At 56.3% G+C, this 6531-nt stretch overlaps 1 protein-coding gene across 2 annotated transcripts in view; it reads right to left on the minus strand.

The window, feature by feature from the left end:
* GSS (glutathione synthetase) overlaps nt 1–6531 on the minus strand; it is a 315783-nt gene that overhangs the window by 225276 nt on the left and 83976 nt on the right. The gene's annotated exons all lie outside the window — the stretch shown is intronic.

A 6531-nucleotide genomic window follows, 5' to 3' on the forward strand; every position in this document is an offset into this window, starting at 1 on the left:
GAGCTCTTAGGCAGAAGCTCTTCCCTGTGAGGGTGCTGAGGCGCTGGCACAGGGTGCCCAGAGAAGCTGTGGCTGCCCCATCCCTGGCAGTGTTCAAGGCCAGGTTGGACACAGGGGCTTGGAGCAAGCTGCTCGAGTGGAAGGGGTCCCTGCCTGTGGCAGGGGTTGGAGCTGGATGAGCTTTAAGGTTCCTCCAACCCAATCCAGGCTGGGATTCGACGAAGCAAGTTTTTATCACCTTTAGTACGAGCACAAGGGTAACAATATGGACACGTACGACGATGTATGAGTGTCTGCAGGGCGTTTCGAGGAGCTTGTCCCGCAGCCCGGGTCCCGCTGGCGGTGGCTGCAGCCTCTCTGCTGGGCTGCAGGTGGCAATGCAGCTCCGCCGGCCGGGGAACGCCGCTCTGCAGGTTTGGCGCTGGATTCTGCTTGTAAAGCACCTTGGTTTGTTTTGGGGTTTAGGGTACGACGCCAGGCAAGCACCCCCCTGGCGCATGGGGATGCCCTTGTCTCTGTCCCCAACAGAGCAGCTCCTGCCAGGTTGAGCTGGGAACGGGCAGCCTGGGAGATGCCCTCAGCATGTCGGGGCCCCCCACTGCTGCCCTGAATCCCAGTGAACATTCCTCAACCAAGGCACCCATGTGCTGGGGTAGCCAGGCTGCCTGCTGGGGTCCTGGGTCACTCTGTGGTGGCACTTCCCCTGGTGCCACAAACACTGCGTTGGGTTTCCAGAGCAGGTTTATCCATGTTGCTCCTCACAAACACCCCATCCTGCCACACTGCAGCATCACCAGTATTGGGACAGCTAAGCTGGGGGCTCATGGACCTGACCCAAGACCTGACCTTACTCTCCTGCACTGCTGCTGTTGCAGAACCAGATGAAGACCTTATTGCAGCCTTTCAGTACTTAAAAGGAGCCTGTAAGAAAGATGGGGAGACACTTTAGCAGGGCCTGTTGCAACAATATTAGGGGTGATGGTTTTAAACTAAAAGAGGCAGATTCAGGCTGCATGTGATGAAAAAGTTCTTTACAATGAGGGTGGCAAAATACTGGCACAGGTTGCTCGAAGATGTGGTGGGTGCCCCATCCCTGGAGACACTCAAGGCCAGGCTGGATGTGGTTATGAGCAACTTGATCTAGTTGAAGATGTCCCTGCTCATTGCAGGGTCTTGGACTAGATGAGCTTTGAAGGTCCCTTCCAACCCAAACTATTCTGTGGAGGAGAGGAAAGCTGTGCAAGGGTGGTACAGCCTGGACCTGAATGTGGTGGCTTAGTACCGCAAGAGACCCCCCAGGAGCAGGTCCAGGAGCACTGAGCCCCCCAGACCATGCCTTCAGGGGAGGGCAGGCAAGGGGAGCTTGCGCGGCTCCAGGACCTGCACCAAGGGCAGGGTGAGGAACCGCAGGCATCACCAGTGAGGAGCTGCAAAGTTCACACTGCTGGAAGGTGGGATTAGCCCAGCTGGAGGCTGTGGGGCTGGTGGCCAGGTTCAGTGGGTCCACACCAGTGGGTGCTGCAGCAGCCACTGGCACAGGAGTAGGTGCTGCTCTGGGAAGGGGAGTTCAGGGTGTACATAGTGTTTTGTTCATCTTTGCATCCTGGAATACCTTCCAGCAGGTCAGGGAGAGGCTGGGGGTGTGCCATGGAAACTGGGTGCTGCTCTGATCAGCATCCATGAGGGCTGCTCTGACACCCTAAATCCCAGTGACCATTCCAGACCCAGGGCCCCATCTCCAAACCCCAGTAGTGGGGCAACACTGTTGTGCTCTGTCACACAATGCTGGCACTGCTGTCTGCTTACAGACTGCTGCTGACCTCAGAGATGTTTGGGTGTGTCAGGGTCCGATTGGAGAAAACCCCAGTGCCAGACTGTGTTTCAGTTCGTGATCCCAAGAGTGAAATTAAGACGCAAGCGAGGTCAAGTACCGGAATCGGACAGTTTGTTTATTACAAAAGGACAATTGTTGTAAAAAAAGGGAAATTATTGTAATAAAGGGGATAGCAATAGAACAGATTTGGAAAAAAGGTAGAAAATGATGGAAGGATTGGGGGGGCAGAGAGAGAGGCAGAGAGATCGTCACCACCATGGATCCAGCAGTGTCCAGAGACCCACTGTTGTTGTTGATGGTGGGAGTTCTTCAGGGTTTGTAGTTGGTATCAGAGCAGAGCATCCCCCAAGAGCCCGTCAGAGGTGGGTGTCCTCATGGAGGCATCTTTCTGGGGTCGTCCCCATGGAGTGTGTCTCATGGAGTTGGTGTCATGGTGATGCCTCATGGAGGGTGTCCCTCAGGGTCCATAGTATTCGGTGGGAAGTGTCCTTACAGAGTTATCCTTCTGGAGTCAACCTCATGGCAATGACTCCCTGGTGATGTCCCTCTTGATTATCATGTTTTCCCCCTTTATAATGAGTTGCAGGTGTCTGCAGCAATTCTTGGGATAATGGGCAGCAATTCCTCACACCAGTCCTCAAGTTAATGGACAGGAAGAGTCTTGGCTCTTTCCCATTCATCCCTCAGGCAATGGATGGTGGAGTTCCAGTTCAGCTCTTCACACCCTTCTCCCAGGCAATGGATATGGGAGTCTTATCTCAATTCCTCCCACCCATCTCGGAGACAGAAGACAGGTGGATTTCCAGCTCAGCTTCTCAGACCAGTCTTTGAGACAATGGACAGACCGATTTCAGATCAGTCTCTCATAGTGTGCTTGGCTCTTTCTCACTCATCCTTCTTCCTCTTACCGGATCCAAGCTGTTGGTGCAGGCAGGCAGTACTTCCCACCCTGCTGATGCTGGATGGAGAGAGTCAGGATTTGGGATGTGGCTCAGGGCTGGTGGGGGTTGGAGTGCAGAGTCTGAGTACCTTCCCCAGGGGCAGATCAGCCTCCCTCCTGCCTGGCCAGAGGGGTTTTGCTGGCATCTTTCAGGCATCAGGGAATTTGGAAGTAATCAGCATCACTTCTGCTGGGAAAGGTGGAAAACCAAGGCAGTGCCGTTGCTATGGTTGCCGCAGACTGTCCTTGATGCAACACCATGTCAAGCAGCGCTGCGAGCAGATGTGCTGCAGCTGGAAAACAAAGCAATTCCCCCAGGTATGAGCATGGCATAGCAGGACACACTCACTGTCCCATCTGCTCCCAGAGCCTCCCCTGGGATGCTGGCTCTGCCCTTGGCTGCATATCCATATGCTGGACCCTCCCTGGCAGCAAACCCCAGCAGTGAAAGCACTGCTGGGGAGGTGGAAGCAGGGCACTTCACCAAGCAATGGATATAGGTGCTTAAAAATAACACCATCAGAAGGTTTGTCATTCAAATAATGTGTATATGTATGGGAAGTGCTTAGTATCAGATTCAAACACTTTGAACAAGGGGGATGCTGAATGTTGGCTGAGCCTTACAACCACTGCTAAATCTTTTTTCCCTAATAAATTACAGATGAATTTGTGGGGTTTACTTGGCTTTGATCAATAGGGTTTGGGCCATGTGTAGGTTCACTGGGTCCCACTGCAGCCTCTGAGGCTGAGGGCTCAGGCTCTGCCTCCTGCCACACTCCAGGCTTGCTGCTTTTTGCTTTTTAGCTCTTGGCTACAAGGCTTTGAGCATCTTAACCCTGCACAGGACAACCTCATCAGAGGTCTGGAGCAAAGCCAGCACTGGCATTGAGAGCCACAGGAGCAGCATGCAGAATCCAGGGCCTGATCCAGACAGGTGTTCAGGTGGGAAGCCCTGCTGCTGTTTCCTAGGGCTCCTCTGGGCTCTGCCTTTTGTGCTGAGGACCCCTCTTCTGAGATCTGCCTCCCTGTACCCCCAGGGTTCTTCTGCCCTCGTTCACACCAAGCACGGTGCCATCAGCTCCTATGAGCTGGTGGCCCTGGAGGTGCTGACTGGGATCTGCAGGGTTCATGTCCTTGTGCCAGGAGCAAGCACCTCTCGTGGATGCTGTGTGGTGCAGTGGGAGATGCTCCCTCTGGCCACCTCATTCTGTCCCCTCTCCCAGGCCCTGGTGGCTCCCAGGATGTGCAGAGTGGTGGGGGGGGAACTCCTGCCCTGCCTGAGCCCATCTCCAGCAGTGCAGGAGCAGGGGAGCAGCCCTTTCCCTTTGCTCAGGGATGCACGGATTCCTGGCTGGGGCTGGCTGCCGGCCAGACCTGCGCAGGGCCCAAGGGGGTGGTTAAGCTCATTGCTTTGCTTTCAGAGGCTTCGGGAAGCCATCCACCAGCATTTAATTCAAACTCATTGAACAATTCTCCTGGGAGCAGCTAGTTCAAGACCAACCACTACAACAGAGCATCCCTGAGATCAGCTGGCACAGCCCCGTAAGAGAGCTCCGTGTCCTCCAGCTCATCTCCATGGCTGTGCCAACACAATGGTGAGTGCAGGACAAGGTGCCTGGCCCAGGGTAATGTTGGCTCAGCTCTGAACCTGGCTGCCTGCCTTGCCTTCAGCCCCAGGGGGTATCTTGAGGTCTGTTAATATCCCTCCCACTTCCACCCCAAACCTGTTTCTGTCTTGGAGCAGGTGCTCCCCAGGCAGCAGACCCAGAGCAGGCCTGGCTCAGCCCTCTCTGGCCTTCACAGCCTGTTGCCAGCTCGCTGTGCTGCAAAGGTGGTGGGATGCACACCCTACTGTGATGGGATTCATGTCCACCACTGGACGCAATAACCTGAGGCCACTTGGATAGGAGTGGGAACAAGGCAGAGTCAGGCTGGGAGCGCAGGGAATGAGTTCCCAGCTCTAGCAAATGAGTGGTGCGTGATGGGACCACCCTGGGACATGAGCTTTCCTGAAGGAGGCTGCTCTCTGGGAAAGCCTTTTCACTCTGTGCTCAATCCTGAGCAGTTCCGGGGGCCATTTGTGCCCCATTCTTACGGCATCCCGGGGACTGTCTCAAAGGAAAAGGCTGGGGCCATGCTGCCTTCATCCCTTGCTCCCCTGTTTCTGTGTGGCTCTATGAGGGCAGCCCATGGTGTGCCCTGTTTTACACCATTGACAACTGCTCAGAAGAAAACTAACGATCTTCATTAATGAGCTGAACACTTGTGGGTCAGGGCCTGATGTCGTGTGCAGGGGCATGTGCAGTCATGCAGCAGGACTGAATCACAGCTCTGCTCATGCTGCAGCCTTCCTGTTAGCTCCAGGCACATGTAGCTCTGCAGCACACACAGAAAGGCAGCTCCAGGCTGCCTTCCATCCATCCCTCATACCCCAGACTGTGAGACGGGACCTGTGACAGCTCATCCTGCTTCCCTGGGAGGTGTGGGATCAGGCAGGGATGTGTCCCAGCCTAGAAAGCAGCATCTGTGGCTGTGATTTAGCCTAGAAGGGGCAGGAGAACCCAGGAACTGTCCCGCAGTGCAGTGGCTGTACTGCAGTGTGGGACTGGGGCACTGAGCTCCCCTCACCTTCCAGAGGTCCCTTATTCTGCCTACGTCCCTTTGTCACAGTCATCATCTGTTGACCAGCTGAAGCCACCACCTTGGGACCCACAGAGCTGCGGGGGGGACTCAACAAGCCATGACCAGAGGCATCCATTCGATTTATAGCGCTTGTTCAGCCCATGAGCAGCCTGGAGCTATTCCCATAACAAAAGCCTCAGTTTGTTGTACAATCCTGATTTTTCCTATGCTGGATGCACGGCTGGCTTAGGGCAGAGAGGGGGTTCAATGTCACCCCACGTCCCAGAGAGTGCTTGGGGGACTCCCGGGGGGGGGCGGGGGGGGGGGGCAGGGGGCTGCATGTCCAGCAATGCCTTAATAACCCCCACGTGTATTTATCTCAGGCAGAATCCCAGCCTGGTTTGTGCTGGAAGGGACCTCAAAGCTCCTCCAGCTCCAACCCCTGCCACGGGCAGGGACCCCTTCCACTGGAGCAGCTTGCTCCAAGCCCCTGTGTCCAACCTGGCCTTGAACACTGCCAGGGATGGGGCAGCCACAGCTTCTCTGGGCACCCTGTGCCAGCGCCTCAGCACCCTCACAGGGAAGAGCTTCTGCCTAAGAGCTCAGCTCAGTCTCCCCTCGGGCAGGTTAAATCCGACTCAGATGTGCAGTGTGCTCTGCAGCTTGGCCAGGCTCGGGTTGGGTTGTGCTGCTCAGCATCAAAAGCCGAATCAGTGCAGGGGGCACGGGAGGGCTGCGGGATGCGGCAGAGCCCATCACCCGCTGCGAGCCGCGGCAGCGCGGAGCAGCATTTTTCAAACTCAGCCCTCGGATGCTCGCAGCGGGTTTGGGGCCGGGCTGTAACGGACGAGAGACGCGGCGGGTGGGAGGGAGCAGCCTCGCACAGGCGCTGGCTGTGGATGGGCTGCCCCCGAGAGGCACCGTGCGGAGCTCCTCACGCCCCGGTGGCTGGGTGGGCACCGTGAGAGGAGGGCTCAGGGGACCCCTATCCATGGGGGTGCCTCGGGATCCTCACCATGAGGGGCCCTGGGGACCTATCACCCATGGGAGACATCTGCCTCTGGAGGATGCTCTACACTTACAGTGATGCCCCGGGGACCCCCACCTCTGAAACTGTCCTGGGGGCCCTGTGCTT

Source organism: Neopsephotus bourkii, unplaced genomic scaffold (assembly GCF_033783945.1).
Source record: "Neopsephotus bourkii isolate Nb327-2 ecotype Australia unplaced genomic scaffold, CSIRO-AGI_Nbou_v1 NB_1663, whole genome shotgun sequence".
Taxonomy (NCBI): Eukaryota; Metazoa; Chordata; class Aves; order Psittaciformes; family Psittacidae; genus Neopsephotus; species Neopsephotus bourkii.